Source organism: Hyaena hyaena, unplaced genomic scaffold (assembly GCF_003009895.1).
Source record: "Hyaena hyaena isolate Hyena2069 unplaced genomic scaffold, ASM300989v1 scaffold_52, whole genome shotgun sequence".
Classification (NCBI taxonomy): Eukaryota; Metazoa; Chordata; class Mammalia; order Carnivora; family Hyaenidae; genus Hyaena; species Hyaena hyaena.
In genome coordinates, this window is record NW_024080684.1 from 1,363,963 (window position 1) to 1,382,673 (window position 18,711).

General features: G+C 34.7%; 1 protein-coding gene across 1 annotated transcript in view; it reads right to left on the minus strand.

Annotated features, from left to right (window-relative positions):
• The window catches only part of GRM1 (glutamate metabotropic receptor 1), a 409,262-nt gene that overhangs the window by 140,385 nt on the left and 250,166 nt on the right, over positions 1-18,711 (minus strand). The window lies entirely within an intron of this gene.

The following is an 18,711-nucleotide window of genomic DNA, read 5'->3' on the forward strand; positions in this document are numbered from 1 at the left end:
GTCTGGAAAACCTCCAAAAACATGGAGGTTAAAGAACACTCTACTAAAGAACGAATGGGCAAAACAGGCAATTAGAGAAGAAATTGTAAAAATATAGAAACAAATGAAAATGAAAATACAATTCAAACTCTATGGGATGCTGCAAAGGCAGTCCTAAGAGGAAAGTACATTGCACTCCAGGACTATTTCAAGAAATTAGAAAAAGCGCAAGTAAAAATCTAACAGTGCACCTAAGGGTACTAGAAGGAGAGCAACAAGAGCACCCCAAACTCAGTAGGAGAAGTAATAAAACTCAGGGAAGAAATAAACAATATGGAATCCAAAAACCCGGTTGAACAGATCAGTGAAACCAAGAGTAGGTTTTGGAAAACAAAAACAAAATTGATAAACCTCTAGCCAGTCTTCTCCAAAAGAGAGACCACCCAAATAGACAAAATCATGAATGAAAATGGATTTATTACAACCAATCCCTCAAAAATACAAGCAATTATCAGGGAATATTATGAAAAATTATATGCCAACAAACTGGACAACTTAGAAGGAATGGACAAATTCCTAAACACACACTCACTACCAAAATTCACACGGGAGGAGATAGAAAAACTGAACAGACCCATAATTAGTGAAAAAATGGAATCAATTAACAAAAGTCTCCCAACAAATAAGAGCCCTGGGCCCGATGGCTTCCTTGGGGAATTCTACCAGACATTTAAAACAGAATTAATCCCAATTCTTCTCAAGCTATTCCAAAAAATAGAAATGGAAGGAAAATTTCTCGACTCATTCTTTGAAGCCGGAATCACTTTGATTCCCAAGCCAAACAGACACCCAGCAAAAAAAGTGAACTACAGGCCAATATCTAATGATTACCGATGCAAAAATCCTCAACAAGATACTTGCAAATTATATTCAACAGCACATAAAAAGAATTACCCACCATGATCAAGTGGGATTCATTCCTGGGTTACAGGGCTGGTTCCATATTCACAAATCAATCAATGTGAAACGTCTCATTAACAAAAGAAAAGATAAAAACCATATGATCCTGTCAATAGATGCAGAGAAAGCATTTGACAAAATACAGCATCGCTTCTTAATAAAGACCCTCGAGAAAGTCGAGATAGAAGGAACTTACTTAAACATCATAAAAGCTATCTATGAGAAACCCTCAGCTAACATCATTCTCAATGGGGAAAACCTGAGACCTTTCCCCCTGAAATCAGGAACACAACAAGGATGTCCACTCTCACCTTGTTTAACATGGTGCTGGAAGTCTAGCATCAGCAATAAGACAACAAAAGGAAATGAAAGGCATCAGAATTGGCAAAGAAGTCAAACTTTCACTTTTCACAGACAACATGATACTCTACATAGAAAACCCGACAGATTCCACCAGAAGCCTACTAGAACTGATCCATGAATTCAGCAAAGTTGCAGGATACAAAATCAACGTACCGAAATCGGTTGCATTTTTATACACCAACAATGAAGCAACAGAAAGAGAAATCAAGAAACTGATCCCATTCACAATTGCACAAAATAACATAAAATACGTAGGAATAAACCTAACCATAGATATAGGAGATCTGTATGCTGAAAACTATAGAAAACTTACAAAGGAAATTGAAGAAGACACAAAAAAATGGGAAAACATTCCATGCTCATGGATCAGAAGAATAAATATTGTTAAAATGTCAATACTACCCAAATCAATCTACACATTCAATGCAATCCCGATCAAAATTGCACCAGCATTCTTCTCAAAGCTAGAACAAACTACCCTAAAATGTGTATGGAACCACAAAAGACCCCGAATAGCCAAAGTAATATTGAAGAAGAAAACCAATATGGGAGGCACTGCAATCCCAGACTTTAGTCTCTACTACAAAGCTGTCATCATCAAGACAGTATGGTATTGGCACAAAAACAGACACATAGACCAACGGAATAGAGGACTCAGAATTGGACCCACAAATATATGGCCAACTAATCTTTGACAAAGTGGGAAAAAGTATTCAATGGAAAAAAGACAGCCTCTTTAACAGGTGGTGCTGGGAGAACTGGATAGCAACATGCAGAAGAATGAAACTAGATCATTTTATCACACCATAGACAAAAATAAACTCAAAATGAATAAAGGACCTAAATGTGAGACAGGAAGCCCTCAAAACCCTAGAGGAGAAAGCAGGAAACAACCTCCTTGGCTTCAACTGCAGCAGTTTCTTACTTGACACATCCCCAAAGGCAATGGAATCAAGAACAAAAATTAACTATTGGGATTTCATCAAAATAAAAAGCTTCTGCACGGCAAAGGAGACAATCCATAACTAATAGGCAACCGACAGAATGGGAAAAGATAGTTGCAAATGACATATCAGATCAAGGGCTAGTATCCAAAATCTATAAGGAACTCCCCAAACTCCACACCCAAAAAACAAATAATCCAGTGAAGAAATGGGCAGAAGACATGAATAGACACTTCTCCAAAGAGTATATCCAGATGGCCAACAGACACATGAAACGATGCTCAGCATCCCTCCTCATCAGGGAAATACAAATCAAAACCAAACTGAGGTACAACCTCATGCTGGTCAGAGTGGCTAAAATGAACAAATCAGGAGACTCTAGATGCTGGCGAGGATGTGGAGAAACGGGCATCCTCCTACACTGTTTTTGGGAATGTAAACTGATGCAGCTCCTCTGAAAAACAGTGTGGAGGTTCCTCAAAAAACTAACAATAGAATTCCCCTATGACCCAGGAATAGCACTGCTAGGTATTTACCCAAGGGATACAGGAGTGCTGATGCATAGGGGCACATGGACCCCAATGTTCATAGCAGCACTCTCAACAATAGCCAAAACATGGAAAGAGCCTAAGTGTCCATCACCTGGTGAATGGATCAAGAAGATGTGTTTGATCTATACAATGGAATACTACATGGCAATGAGAAAGGATGAAATCTGGCCATGTGTAGCAATGTGGATGGACCTTGAGGGGGTTATGCTGAGCGAAATAGTGAGGCAGAGAAGAACAGCTACCATATGTTTGCACGTATAGGAGGATTAGGAGGGATTTAACGGAGGACCATGGGGGAGAAGAAGGGGAAAAATAGTTGGGGGAAGGGAGGGAGGCAAACCTTGAGAGATTCTTGAATGCTGAGAACAAACTGAGGGCTGATGGGAGTGGGGGAGAGGGGAAGGGGGGTGATGGGCATGGAGGAGGGCACTAGTTGGGATGAGCAATGGGTGTTATATGGAAACCAACTTGACAATAAACTATTTAAGAGAATTAATTAATTAATAAAATAAAGTAAAAATAAAAATAAATTCACTAGATAAAAAGATATATTTTCAATTGGATAAAACACAAAAAAACTGTCATAAACAGTGATATCTTGTTTATAATAGATCCACCTAAAATATGAGAGTTAAAATTAGAAAGGAAAGGAGACTGAACAAATAATACCAACCAAAATAAACTAGAGGTTGCTATATTAATTTGGGATACAATTTGTTGTCAGTTATAAGTCACTATCAGTGATAAAGTTAGTATATCTGGAATATACAATAATTCTAAATTTATGCACCAAATAACTTGGCATCAAAATATAATGTAATCAATAAAAATCTACCTTCCCTGTATGAATCTCTGTAGTCTAATGCACTTCTCCCGATTATCAATCAAGCAAGCTGGCAAAATTTGGTAGAAATTTAGAAAATTTTAACAAAATTAACATGCTATATGTAATCAGCACATATAGGATCTTGTATTCAACAAAAGAAAAGAATGTGTTTCTATCTCATGCATGAAAATTTAAAAACTTAACCTTGAACTCGTCAATGAGGCAAGTCAGCACTTTTTAAAAATGTATAGCTGACGTTTTCAGGGCACCATATATTAAATTAGAACTTTTAAAAATAACTAATATATCTCCAAATATTTGGCAACTAGAAAATTAAAGTTCTAAGTAAATGTAGGTTCAAGGAAAAGTTATGATTAAACCTTAAATAGTGTTAATTGAATGCAAAGAAAAATATCGATATTAAAATTTGTGAGAAATATCTTAAGGGATTATAGGAAAGAAATTTATTGCCAGAAATGCTTGTATGAGAAAAAGAGAAAAGTTGAAAATAATTGGGTTCAATATGCAATTTAAGGAAGTATAAAATAACAGAGAATATATCTAAAATATAACAGACTAATGAAATTGAGGGAAAAGATGTAATAGAGATGAAAAACTAAGGGAAAAATTGGTTCTTAGAAGACACTAATAAATACTCCTCTGAGGTTATTGATATGGAAAAAAAAAACAGAAAAGGCACAGATAAATAACATTTTGAATAAAATAAAGGATATAACATACTATACACAAGAAAATAAATTAAAATTGCAAAATATTATGAAAAACTTGATGCCAATAAATTTTAACTCAGAGCATGTAATGGACAATTTCTTAGAAAAGCTTAATTAGCAAACTTGACTCAAGAATAAATACAAGACTTGAATAATCATATTACTAGCATTGTTTTCCAGTACATAAACACAAAATGTCTTTGCATTTTTTTCTGCAATATTTTATAGTTTCCAGTTTCTTTCACCTTCTTGGCTAAATTTATTCGTAGGTATTTTACTTTATAGATGCTATTATAAAATTTTTTTTTCTTAATTTCACTTTAGGATTCTTCATTGTTAGGTGTGTAAAAATCTAGTTGATTTGTATGTTTTGATCTCATGTCCTGCGACTTTTCTGAATTTGTTAGCTCAAGTAAGTTTTTTGATGGTTCTTGGGGATTTTTTCATACAATCATCTGTGAATAGAAATAGTTTTACTTCTTTTCCAATTTGGATTACTTTTCTTTCTTTTTATTACTTAATTGATCTGGCTAGAACTTCCAGAACAGTGCCTAATAGCAATGACAAAAGTGGGCATCATTATCTTTTTCCTGATCTTAGAAGGAAATCTTTTAGTCTTTTACTCTTGAGCATGTTTCCATAAGTTTTTCATAAATGGCCTTTTGGCATGTTAAAGATATTTCCTTCCATTCTCAGGTTGCTGGGCCTTTTTTTTTTTTTTTTTTTTTTTAGTGTTTTTATCAGGAAAGGTATTAGATTTTTGTTAAATGCTTTCTCTATATCAGTTGAGATAATTGTGTATTTGTTTCCTTTGTTCTATTAATGTGGTAACTTTTATTGACTTCATTCTTTTTTTATGTGTGAGATAAGAGAGTGTGAATGAGTAGAGGAAGGGCATAGAGAGAGGGAGAGAGAGAGAATCTCAAGAAGGCTCCATGTTCAGCACAAAGCCCCCATGGGACTTGATCCCATGAGTCTGGGATCATGACCTGAGCCAAAATCAGGACTTGGATGCTTAACTGACTGAGCCACCCAGGAGCCCCTACATTGATTTATTTTCCCATCCATGCATTCCTGGAATAAATCCTACTTATCTATGGTGTGTTATTCTTTTAAAATGCTGTTGGATTTATTCTGTTCATATTTCATTGAGAATTTTTGCATCTATATTCCTAAGGGATATTGGTTTGTAGGGTCTTGTGGAGTCTTTATCTGGTTTTCATAATTCTGGCCTCACAGAATGAGTTAGGAAAACTCCTTCCTTTTCCATCTTCAGAAGAGTTTAAGATGGATTTGGTGTTAATTCTTTTGTAAATGACTGGTAAAATTCACAAGTGAAGCCATCCAATCCTGGACTTTTCTTTGTCGGGAAGCTTTTATAACTGATTCAATCTATCTACTTGTTACAGGTCTATTTAGATTTTCTTAATTCTTCTTGAGTCAATTTTGGTAGTTTGTGTGTTTCTAGGAAATTGTTCCATTTTATCTGTGTTATCTAATTTGTTGGGGATGGTTTAAGTTCTGAATATAACTAATGTAATACACTATAATAGGATAGTAAAGGAGAAAACTCACATGATTATCTAAATAGATATTTTAAAATGACCACTGCAGGGAGACTGGGTGGCTCAGTTGGTTGAGTGTCTGACTTTGGCTCAGGTCATGATCTCATGGTTTGTGAGTTTGAGCCCCATATCAGGTTTGCTGCTGTCAGCATGGAACCCACTTTAGATCCTCTGTTCCCCTCTCTCTGCCCAGTTTTCATATTGTTTCAAGATTTAAAACACGCATAGAGGGGTATGTAGGTGGCTCAGTCATTAAGCATCCAATTCTTGATTTCAGCTCAGGTCATGATCTTATGGTTTGTGAGTTCAAGTCCCATGTCAGTCTCTGCACTGACAATGCTGAACCTGTTTGAGATATCTCTCTCTCTCCCTCTCTCTCTGCTCTCCCCCCACTATATCTCTGTCCCTCAAAAGAAGTAAACTTTAAAAAAAAGGAAAATACATCCACAGAAACACACATAGAAACAAAATAAAATGAAGGAAATCAGCCTTAAGTGACAAAAAGTATCAGGAAAACCTCATACCTAAATACTATATATATAGTATACAAAGAAATTTAATCCTAATCATACACTGAACTGAAATATGTACACTTGTGCACTATCAGACATGAATAGCATGTTCACAGCATCGGTGTTTCTAATAGCCAAGAACTATAATTAACCTAAGTGTTCACCAATGGTAAAAGAGATAAATGGTGTTATAGTCATACAAGTGCAGAGCGATGGGAACAAGGAAACTGTTGTATATGTAATAACATGAATCAGTTTTATAAACATAATGTTGATCAAAAGAACATAAAAAGGAAAATTCTGTATGATTTAAATTACATACAGTTCTAAGCAAACAAAAATCATGTATAGTTTGAAGTCATAATCATAGTTATATTTTAAAAGAAGTGTGGTAGTAACTGGAAGAGAGCATGAGAGGCTGTGTGGATACTGAGGATACGCAATTTCTTAACCTCAGCAATGATTGAATGGGTGTGTCCACTTTGTGAAAATTCACTCAGCTGTGCATATTTTGTATGCTTTTCTGTATAGATGTTATTATAGTTGAGAAATAAGTATACTTTAAAAGTAAAACAAAATCAACTCATAGAATAATTATTAAAATCCTTAACTATCAAAAGAGCTACATGTGCACACCCATCTACACACATGCACACTAAAATAGCAAAGCAAATAAATCACCTAGTGAAAGGGTCTAAAAGTATCACATGAACAAAATGATAATTTGGCAGAAATTGAATTAAATATATCTGTCACTTCATGTGGAAACTAATTTGACAATAAACTATTTGTAAAAAAAAAAAATTAGACAAGCAGTTAAGTAACCACACTTAAGAAATATAAACTTAAATTCAAACATCAAGTCCCCCCATTTAATAATAAAGTTGTCATGGGTAAGTTAAAAAAATATATATATCTGTCACTTCAATAAAAGGAATATTGGCTTTACTCACTGAGTATAATAAAACAATATATTAAATTGGATTCCAAAAAAACCAACAAAACTATGGTAGCTCAAATAGACTCCCTTAAAATAAATTTTCTCAGATGACTTGAAAATAAAAAGATGTGCAAGAGTATACCAGATAAACGTAAGCAAAAAGAAGCAGTGTAACATAATTTTAATATTAAATAACAATGACTACCATCTGAAACGTTAATTCCTCTTTGTCATGTAACATATTTACACATTCAGGTGATTTAGATGTGAACATCTTTAGGGGGCCATTATTCTATCACAGTTTGCCCTCTGGTAAATAGAAATTCCCATCAATCCCACATTCAAAATGGATTCACTCCCTCCCAACATCTCCAAAAATCTAAATCCAATACAGCATCAACTTAAGTCCAAAATCTCATTTATATCTCATCAACTCAGAATTTCCTAGTTCCATCATTTCAATAATCTGAATAAGGTATTAGTAGGACCTGATCCATTTGGGGGCAAAATTCCTGTCAATTTGTGAAATTGGAAAACAAGTTATCTGTTCCAAAATACAATAGCAGGGTAGGCATATTTTTCAGAATCTAGCTGGGCAAGCAACATAGGTTTCAAGGCCTGAGAATAATCCTCTGTAGTCCAGGGGTCTGGCTTTTGAGGCTTTCTGCCCTTAGAGGTAGGCTTTAGTTTGTATAAAGTATAGCACGTTTGCAGCTGGAGAGTTGATCAGTCTATTTCTTCTGTTTATAATTTTGTGAGTCTGACAGTTTTATTTCATTTCAAACACTTTGTCCCTTTTAGTCAAAGCTGTCAATGTTTTATGTTAGTGGAACACACTCAAAAACCTTGTGGGGTCCTTGTGTATGTTAAGGAAATCTGTCCCATTAGACATAAAGCTTCTCCACAGATCTTTCCTAGATGTTTCCATCTCTGTTTTGCCTTCAGAGACAGCTGACGGGATCCAGAATAGAAAATCTAATCTCTTCAAAGAGTCTACTGTATGAATGAATAGTCTGAACTTTTGATGGCTCCCACGCATTAGCCAATGGTCATCCAGCCACACCCTTGGCTTTTTCTCCAAAGCACTCTTTTTCTGACAGTGAATCTCCTAACTTTGACATATGTACGATCCAGATAGCCTGAGAATTTCTCATATTCATTTTTGCCTAATTTATCTACTTCCTGTCACATTTTACTATAAACAACCAAAAGAAAGAAGGATGCACCTTTTAACACTTTGCTTGAAAATCTCCTCGGCTAAACACCCAAGTTCTTAATTTTCAAGTTCTGCTTTCCATATAACTGCAGAACACTATTCAGGTAAGTTCCCTAAGAACCCTCTCTCCTCCACTTTCTAATGACATGGTCTTCATTTCCAACTGACCCTTCACCAGCATTGCCTTCATTATTATTATTTCTACCAACTTTCTATTCATTATGATTTGGGTATTCTCTAAAACAGAAAACAAATGTTTTCTCTACCAGGCTCCCCCTCATATTCTTCTTAGTCCTCGCTAGCAGAGTCATTAACATCAATATTTAAAATTCTATTCAATGCAATCTATATTTTTTCTATCATGTTCCTGAAATTCTTCCAACCTCTACCCATTGTGCAACTCCAAGTTAATTCCATATATTTATGTTTGTGACATCAGCACCCCATTTCCAGTACTAATATCTGCATTAGTTTCCTATTGCTACTATAAAACAATTACCACAAATTTGGTGGCTTTAGGCAACACAAATATATTATTTCATACTTCTAGATATCAGAACTCTAAAATGGGTCTCACTGGGCTAAAACAAAGGTATCAGTATAACTGTATTTATTCTGCAGGCAGTAGAACAGAATATATTCCTTTCCCTTTAGAAATTCTACAAGCCAGATTCTCTGGTTTGTGGCCTTCTTTCATTTTCAAAACCAGAAACTGCATCATTCTGACCTCTTATTCCATCATCATGCCTGTTTCTCTAACTCTCTTGCTTCCCTTTTCCTTGATAAATTTCCATAATCAGCCCATCTAGATAATCCAGGATAATCTCTCTATCACAAGATCCTCAATTTAAGCACATCAGCAAAGTCTCTTTTCCCATGTAGGTAATCTACCCACAGTTTCCAGGGATTGGGACACAAATATCTTGTTTGTTTGTTTCTTTGTTTGTTTATATTATTCTGCCTACCACAGAAAGCAAATGAGAAGAGATTACTCTTGAGGTGGGTCTTGGAGTAAGAATATGACTTGCCCATTTAGATGAATTCAAGGCCATGCAAGTCAAAGGATGGGAAAGTATGAATAAGTAAGCTATGTAGGGGGAAATCAAATGGATGGGGAGGCTCTAAGAGATGTTGTGAAGCTGAGAGAAGCCAAAATTATATTGTAAACATAGGCTGGGTGACCATTATCAAGGGACTGACATATTAGGCTAGGAAACTCACACTTTATGCTGAGTACAGTGGGAGATTGAGTGTTTTTAGAGATAAAGAGCAAGATAATAAAATCAAGTTTAGAGAAAGCTCTAGTAACATTATAGAAGATGGATAGAGAAGTAAGGAAATTGACGACCACACAGTCATCAATAGTTCGATTTATCAGTTGAGCTGGTTTAAGTAATATGATTTTGTATGTATACTTTAAGGCATTTCCTAAATGTGGTACAATAATTTCATGTCAAAGTGGTTAAACGGAGTAATAAAAAGTAGAATAAACCAGAGGGGTTGTACTTAACTGATTTCATATAGCCCTCAGCCAAAATTCTAGGAAGAGTCTTTAAACACTTATTATTGCAGAAAATACCTCTTTCCATTAAAAAGAAACTCTTGGCCAACAGCTAATGGCTTTATATTAAAATTGAAGTAATGATCAGGATTACTTGAATTAAAATTTCCCTCAAAACCTCCGAGGCTCTATTCATTTTCTTCTGAGTCAATTATTGGATTGCCTGTCAAATTAATCAAACATAAAGCATTGTTTATCTCACCATCTCATTTAATGTTTGTACACCACTAAAACATTGGATTCTCATTATATTTTCCCCGAAAGGGATAATAAACTTGCCATTTAACATTATTATCATTTGAGGTTCTTTACTATTTCTCAAAAATCTATACAAAAAGCTGTCCTTTTTTTTTTTTTTTTGGACTTTTTTTGGGAGCAGCACATTCTGTCAGTACGTTTTATCAATATGGTTTTTTTAACCAGCAGATGCCATCAACATCCCTTCAGTTAGGTTTTTAAAAGCCAATTTTCAAGTCTCTTTCAGCAAAACTGGTTAATAACTGAAACTTCCAATCTTTCTATTCCTTCCTATCTAAACATGAAGTCCTTTACATCTTCATACTGAAAACTTAGCTGAAAGCATATTTTTCTACTGACACATTGGTGATATCTAAAGAATTAAGTCTTGCAAAGATTCTAGTGATTCATTTAAGAACTTGAATTTACTATATTAATATAACAGGAGTACTTCGATTTATAGTTAATGGATAAAATCCTAATTTATTTTATCAATATTAAGTTTCCAAAAAATAAAAAGAAATGCTATGTTGAAGTAACATCCTATGTAAATGTAAAAACATTTTAAAACAAAGTATCATTTGGTAAATAAAAAACTGCATCTTCATTTAACATTCATTTTGCACCTTTTTGTATATTGAGTTTTCTTTAAAAAATTCTTGGAGGAAATTTTAAATGATTAGTCATATATTTAAGTGACAATAATGACTTTTTAAATGATCAGGATTCATCAAATAACTAGCACTTAAAATTTTAAATTCAATAATTTCACCAGGCTTATTGAAGAATTCAATGTTGATTTAGTTGTAATAGCAAAAATAAAGATAAATGCAACTATCTATAGAACAAAGGATCCTAAAATCTGTATGGAATCACAAAAGACCCAAAAAAGCCAAAACAATCTTCAAAAAGAAAAGGAAATTCTCAACTTCCAGTAATAGTACAAAGCTGTAGTAATCAAAACAGTGTAATACTAGCACAAAACAGACACACAGATCAATGGAACAGAATAGAAAACCCAGAAATAAACCTACAATTATATGACAAATTAATCTTCGACAAAGTAAGAAAGAATATTCAATGGGAAAAGGACAGTTTCTTCAACAAATGGTGCGGGGAAAGCCAGACAGCAACAGGCATGAGAATGAAACAGGGGCTCTTGAGTGGCTCAGTTGGTTAAGATCTGACTTTGGCTCAGGTCATGTTCTCACTGCTCCTGAGTTCAAGCCCTACATCAGGTTCTGTGCTGATAGTTCACAAGCTTGGAGCCTAGAGCCTGCTTCAGATTCTGTCTTCTCTCTGTCACCCCCCTGCTTGCTCTCTCTCTCTCTTTCTCTCATATAAATAAACACTAAAAAATTTTTTTAAAGAATGAAACTGGACCACTTTTACATCATACACAAAAATAAATTCAAAATGGATGAAAAATCTAACGTGAGACCTCAAACCATAAAAATCTTAGGAGAGAACACAGGCAGAAACTTCTTTGATGTTGGCCATAGCAAGTGCTTTTTAGATATTTCTCCTACAAGGAAAATAAAGGCAAAAATAGACAATTGGGACCACATCAAAATACAAAGGAAACAATCAACAGAACTAAAAGGCAACCTACTGAATGGGAGAAGTTATTTGCAAATGATATATGTGATAAAGGCTAGTATCCAAATATATAAAAAAACTCATACAACTCAACACTCAAATAATCCAATTTTTAAAGTTTATTTATTTATTTTGAGAGAGAAATTGTGAGAGCGGGAGGGACAGAGACAGAAGGAGAGAGAGAGAATTGCAAGCAGGTTCTGCACTGTTAGTACAGAGCGCAATGCAGGGCTCAGACTCCTGAACCATGAGATAATGACCTGAGCAGAAGTCAAGAGTTGGATGTTTAACGGACTGAACCACCAGGCACCCCAATAATCCAATTTAAAAATGGGAAGAAGATAGAAACAGACATTTCTCCAAAGAAGATATCCAGATGGCCAACAGACACTTGAAAAGATGCTCATCACCACTTATCATCAGAGAAATGTAAATCAAAACTACAGTGAGGTATCACCTACACCTATCAGAATAGCTAACATCAACACAAGAAGCAACACATGTTGGCAAGGATGTGGAGAAAAAGGAACCCTTGTGTACTGTTGGTCAGCATGCAAACTGGTGCAGCCACTGTGAAAAACAGTATGGAGTGTCCTCAAAACGCTAAAAACAGAACTACCCTACAAACCTGCAATTTCACTACTGGGTATTTATCCAAAGAATAAATTTAATTTATTAATTTAAAGAACATTAATTTAAAGAGATACACACACCCATATGTTTATAGCAGTGTTATTTATTATATTAAAGATATGGAAACAGCCCAAGTGTCTATTGATTGATGAATAGATAAAGAAGATGTGGTATGTGTATATAAGTGTGTGTGTGTGTGTGTGTGTGTGTTCCATATATAATGGAATATTACTCAGACATGAAAAGGAATGAAATCTAGGGGCTCCTGGCTGGCTTATTCAGTAGAGCATGCAACTCTTGATTTCAGGGTTTTAAGTTCAGCCTCACTTTGGGTGTAGAGATTACTTTTTTTTAAAAAAGAATGAAATCTTGCTATTTGCAAGGACATGGATGGAGCTAGAGAGCATAATGTTAAGTCAAATAAGTCAGTTAGAGAAAGACAAATACCATTATTTCACTAATATGTGGAATTTAAGAAACAAAACAAAGAGAAAAAAATAAGAAAGAAAGAGAGAAATCAAGAAACATACTCTTAATTACAGAGAATTGATCATTTCCAGAAAGAAAGGAAGGTGGGGGTGGGGATGGGTTAAATAGGTGATGGGGATTAAGGAGTGCACTTGTAGTGAACATTGGGTGATGTGTGGAATTGTTGAATCTCTATATAGTACACCTGAAATTAATATAACACTATATGTTAACTAACTGAAATTCAAACAAAAACTTAAGAGAAAGATACAGATAAGTATCTGTAATGAAATATGAAGATAGAATGTCCTAAAATTGTAATAGGACTAACATTTGGATAAGAGATAAATTTCAACTCAATATAAATATAACTTTCAATAGACTAGAACTCTCTGAATACAGATTTCACTCAACATATATTTTAAAGCTATGAAATGGACATATCATATTTTCCAGGTATTGTGCTATGAGCCAAGTGAACAAAATAGATACAGCTCCTCTTCTCAAATTTTAACACAGGAGCAGACATGGAATAAGTAAATAACAATAGAATAAAAGTGAACTATGTAACTATTAAGTCTATCAGATTAGGCACAATTCTAAGTGCTTTACATTTATCGTTTAATTCTTAAACAACTTAAAACGGGAGTGGAAATAATGTAAAATGCAATCAAAGGAGGTCATCATAGATAAGCACTGTGCAGAGAGATGAGAATATCAGAGGATTCAGGGCCAAACTTTATAGTTATAACTAAGCACAATACGAATCTATTGAAGAATAAAAGATTTTACAGAAGGCAGTAAGATTTTATTTACACTGAAGAAAAAAGAAAACGCTCTGGCTCGCTAGGAGTACAGATTAAAGGTGGAGGCACAGAACCAGAGAAATTAGTCAGAGACTATTAAATCAATATGGAAAACAGATTATGGTGTCTGGGACCCAATTTATAACACAGAGGGAAGTAAACACATAAGAGAATGAAAACATTCAAAAGATATTTGCAGTTAAAATAACTATTGATGGGTTAGATGTCAAGGATAAAGAGGGTGGGCAAGAATAAATATTTCTGACTTGAGTAAGTTGGTTTGGGACATATTAAGTTTGAGCTGAATCAGGTGTGAGGTTGGATATTCCCCAGAAATGGTACATTCCTCAATCAGAGAGAATTCATGAACCAAATAAACATTTGTCTGGATGACATGAAAATCTCCATTTTTAAAACTCTATGACTGTATGGAAAGAGAAGAGAGCAACCTGAAAGGAACATTGTGAACTATTAAATTTGTTCTAATTGGGCATAGTGCTCATGACCAAGACTTGTTCATTTGATATCTGATTTGATCCATAAACTTACCCATCATTAAGTAAAAAAGCAGACTGGCTGAAGCTAAAATTACCAATTTCTACATAACCTAAAATTCACAGCAGTTAATTTTAAAAGCCTCTCTTCACATGACTGTTGTAATGAAGCATCATTCATTACTTTAGTTTCCAGGACAAAGAATGCTCAATTATATGCAGGTTCTCTCTTTAAATATATACATTTGTAGAGAAAAACAGCTGTACTTCTCCACCAAAGAAAAAAATGACTTTGGAAAACATTTTTCTTTCTTTCTTTTTCAAAATAACTTCAAATATGCCATTGCCCATCTTCATTAGTAAACTATTATTACTATTTAACAATAGTATTGTGATTGCTATTATTATTGTTGTTACTATTACTGTTATTTTTTAAACACTTCCTGATCAGCTACAAAGAGGAAGTTAGATATATGACTATAAGCTTTATCATGGCATCCCCCACCTGCCTTTCAGAGACTTTCACCCTCTAGATGTCTATCTCCTGTGTGCAGGTCGTTGATGTTCTGCTGCCTTCCCTATTCTGATGGGCAGATACTTAGGAAGGCAATCTGCGGACTCAACACAAAGGGACATGTTCAGAACACAGAACACCTGCACTTAGCAATCCTTAAATGGTCAAAACTGCAGTATTTAAAATCAATTTTGAGCTATTTGGAATTTTTGAAGGAAACAGTACTGAAAAGCCAGATGTTTCTGAATTATATGTGAGTAATATATGAGCCATGGGCCAGAAATACTCTAGTGTTGCATTGTGGTTAAGTGTATAGACCCTGGAACCATGTTGTTTGGGTAGAATTTTAACAATGCCACTGTCCAGCTTTGTGGCCTTGGACAAATTACTAATAGACCCGAACCTCAGTTTTTTCATCTACTGAATGGAATTAATATCTCTTTCTCATATCTTTGTGGAGTCCTAATGGAATGATATGTAGTCCTCCTGGAACAAGCAAGTACTCCATAACTATGCATTATTATCATTTTCTCCCACTCTTTTTCTACACATACATATTTAACACAAGAGATAAACACTATAGGCCAACACAAAGTTCTTCTATAACATGCTGAAACTGGCTTAAATCACAAGGTTAGTGACTAGTGAGGGAAGAACTTGCTTCTTTTCTTGCTCAAGTATGCTGTAAAAAACCCTTCTTGTGTCTTTCTAGTTCATGGGCCAATTTGAAGTCTTCCTAAATAACTTCTGTATATACAACAGCCCAAAAACAAAGATTACACATACATTTAAATTTCTTAATTCAGGATTTCAACAGCACCATGTGCCTTATATCTGGCTGAGTTTCACATTCTAGTAGGGACACAGTTGTTCACGAACTTTAACAAATCATTCCAGTGACTTAAAACTGCAGTCATTTATCCTTATTCACATATCTACAGGTGGGATGGGTGTGGCTGATTTAGGCTGAGCTCTGCTGGGATGCTCTACTCCAAGCTGATGGGCATTGGGCTCATGCCTACCTACTCCTTATGTTTTCATCCTGGACTTGGTCAGAAAGGAGGGGAGTAACAGCTGTTTGGTGAAGTGTGGCTTGTGGTGACAGCAGAAGCACAAAAGGACAAACCCAACTGTGTAAGAAACTTCAAATCTCTTCTTAGGTTTGCTAATGTTTCATCAGCCTAAGTAATGCGGCTTATCCCCCAAAGTCAGGAGGCAGGGAGGTAAACACCTTTTTCTAGAGCAAGCATGGAAATAGGTGATTATGTCTCTCAGTTACCTAATCTATCACACTAGATTTTGCTGCAGCTAATACTGTGATCATTATTCCATATATTATGCATGCTTACATTTTAAATAATTCCTTTTGAGACCCAAGATTTTATATAGTTCAAGCTTACTGACCATCTATAGAAATAAGCAAGTAATAAACTATATTTTTCTTAACAAGGTAGAATGTATTTTATTACATATCATAAACTCTGGCTAGAACAATACTTGACTCAATAAATATCCTCTGAGTTAATGAATATGAAATATTGAGGGTAAATTTTTGTACTAATAGCCTAATATTCTTTTGAGGGAAGGGGTAGGTAGAAGGAGAAACATTTTTTCTCCAATTACTTTATTCATTAAACCTTCCTTTCATTAAATAAATATCTTTCAGTGGCTTCTACAAGCCAGACATGTTCTAGGTAATAGGGATCTAGAAGTAATCAAAACAGGTTCCTATCATTTGAGTATACAGAAAATAAACAGTGACTCAGTAAGTTAATTGTGAATAATGATAAGTAGCTGAAAATAAAGTATTAAGGAAATTAAATAATGAAGGCGAGACTATTTTGAATAAGGCAAAAATGGTAGGCCTTAAAGAAGGTGATACTTGAACTGAAACTTAGATGAGAAGGAGCCAAAGAAGTGAAAATATAAGAACATTCTAGAGCAAAGACTCAGAGACAGGAAATAGTTTGACTTAAGTGAGGTACAGAAAGGAACCAGTGCTGAAAGTATTCTCAACTACAATCTTGAAATGAAAAAACCATTATATTTTTAAGAAATTTTTTTAAGTTTATTTATTTTGAGAGAGAGAGAGAGTGAGAGAGAGAAGGGAGGGGAGAAAGGAGGGTCAGAGAGCAAGAGAGAGAATTTCAAGCAGGCTGTACACTGGTCAGCACAGAGCTCAATGCAGGGCTCGACCCTACAAACCTTGAGATCATGATCTGAGCCGAAACCAAGAGTCAGACGTTTAACTGACTGAGCCACCCAGGCACCCCAAATGAAAAACCCATTTATATTTCTTACCTTTGATTTCTTGCCTTTCATTCCCTAGTATCTTGTGCACTGATCACCTGGATTTATAATTACTGACTGTCCTATCAACCTCCTCCACTGGAACTTGGCTCCATTAGGGCAAATTTCAGTATCTTAACAGTGTATTCATTCATAACACCTACTACAGAGCTCCATTCATCACAAGGTTGTCAAATGCACATAGGCATGAATGCTAAGTTCGTACAGTTTAGAAATCAGTCATGGTGTAGGTCCAAGACGGGACCAACTCACTTATAATTCAGATGAAATAGGTGAAAGAGGAAGTGAGAGAGTTATAGGAAAGGTCACATTTTGATAAGAGGAGAGCCAGATTTATTTTGTCATATGAAATGACTTCAGCCTTTATTCTCCTTCTTCAGAAATATAAAAATATGAAGCAATTCAATATTTACCATATATAAGATCCACAGGAATATAAAAATGAATAAGACCATTTTTTGCTCCACTGAAATTATAATAGAAAATTATATTACTAAAGCACTTCAAATATTTTCTAATTGCTTTAACACTTATCATATTTTGTCCTTTGTTGACTATAGCAAAAGACAATTTTAAATACCTATAATTTCTTTCAGAGTCTGAGTTAGCTACCTTGGGAAAAGAGAGACATTTCAGTTGCCTTTAGGATCCAATATAGAATTTAGAAGTGGAAAGGACATTTAAGAGCAGCTAGCCCATTAGGATTTGGACACTGAGACCAAATGTGCTAAGTAATTTGATTAATATCATATTAGTCCGGAACAAAGCTGTGGATGAAATCCTGATCCCTAGTTCTCTGATTAGTTCACTTCTTATTATGCTCATCATAAAAGAGACTGAAAATTTGGTTTATGGTAAAATTTGCAATCACAAAATTTAGACTCAGAAGAAATTATAAGCAAAAAGAACATGGGAAAAACAGTACTAATCAGAAATTAATTCTTCAAAAATTCTTTGTTGTTGCATTAAAAAAATGTTTTGAGCACTGTTTAGAAATGATAGTTAATTCTTGCCTGTTTAATAAAATAACTACAGTCAAAGAAAGAAGCTCTCTCAGTATAAAGTTATCTCCCAAAGGCAAGAAAAGGTGGGCAAGGTTGGTGTTAAAAATAAATAAATACATTAAAATGTAAAGAAGTACTGAGTAAAATTAAGAGAAAGGACATACAACATATTACACAGAAAATGTTCATGTCTTCAGGAAATAAAAATTATATAATCCTTGAATATCTGCATATATCAAGGTGTTAATCCAGTAACAGTAAGGCTGGCAAAGAAACTCAGTCAATGGCAGGGTTGTGATCCTTCATCCTGACAACAATCATACAAAGTTCTTCAAATTGCACTAGCAACTAGAAATATTCAGCGACAGTTATGAGAATAAGCTATTAAAAAGTAATATTCATCCTGTGTTAAGTTCACTGTAAACAATAATAAAACTGGACAAATATATGTAGCAACTGTTTTCAAACATAGGACAACAGATAGCTCAGAGCTGTTAC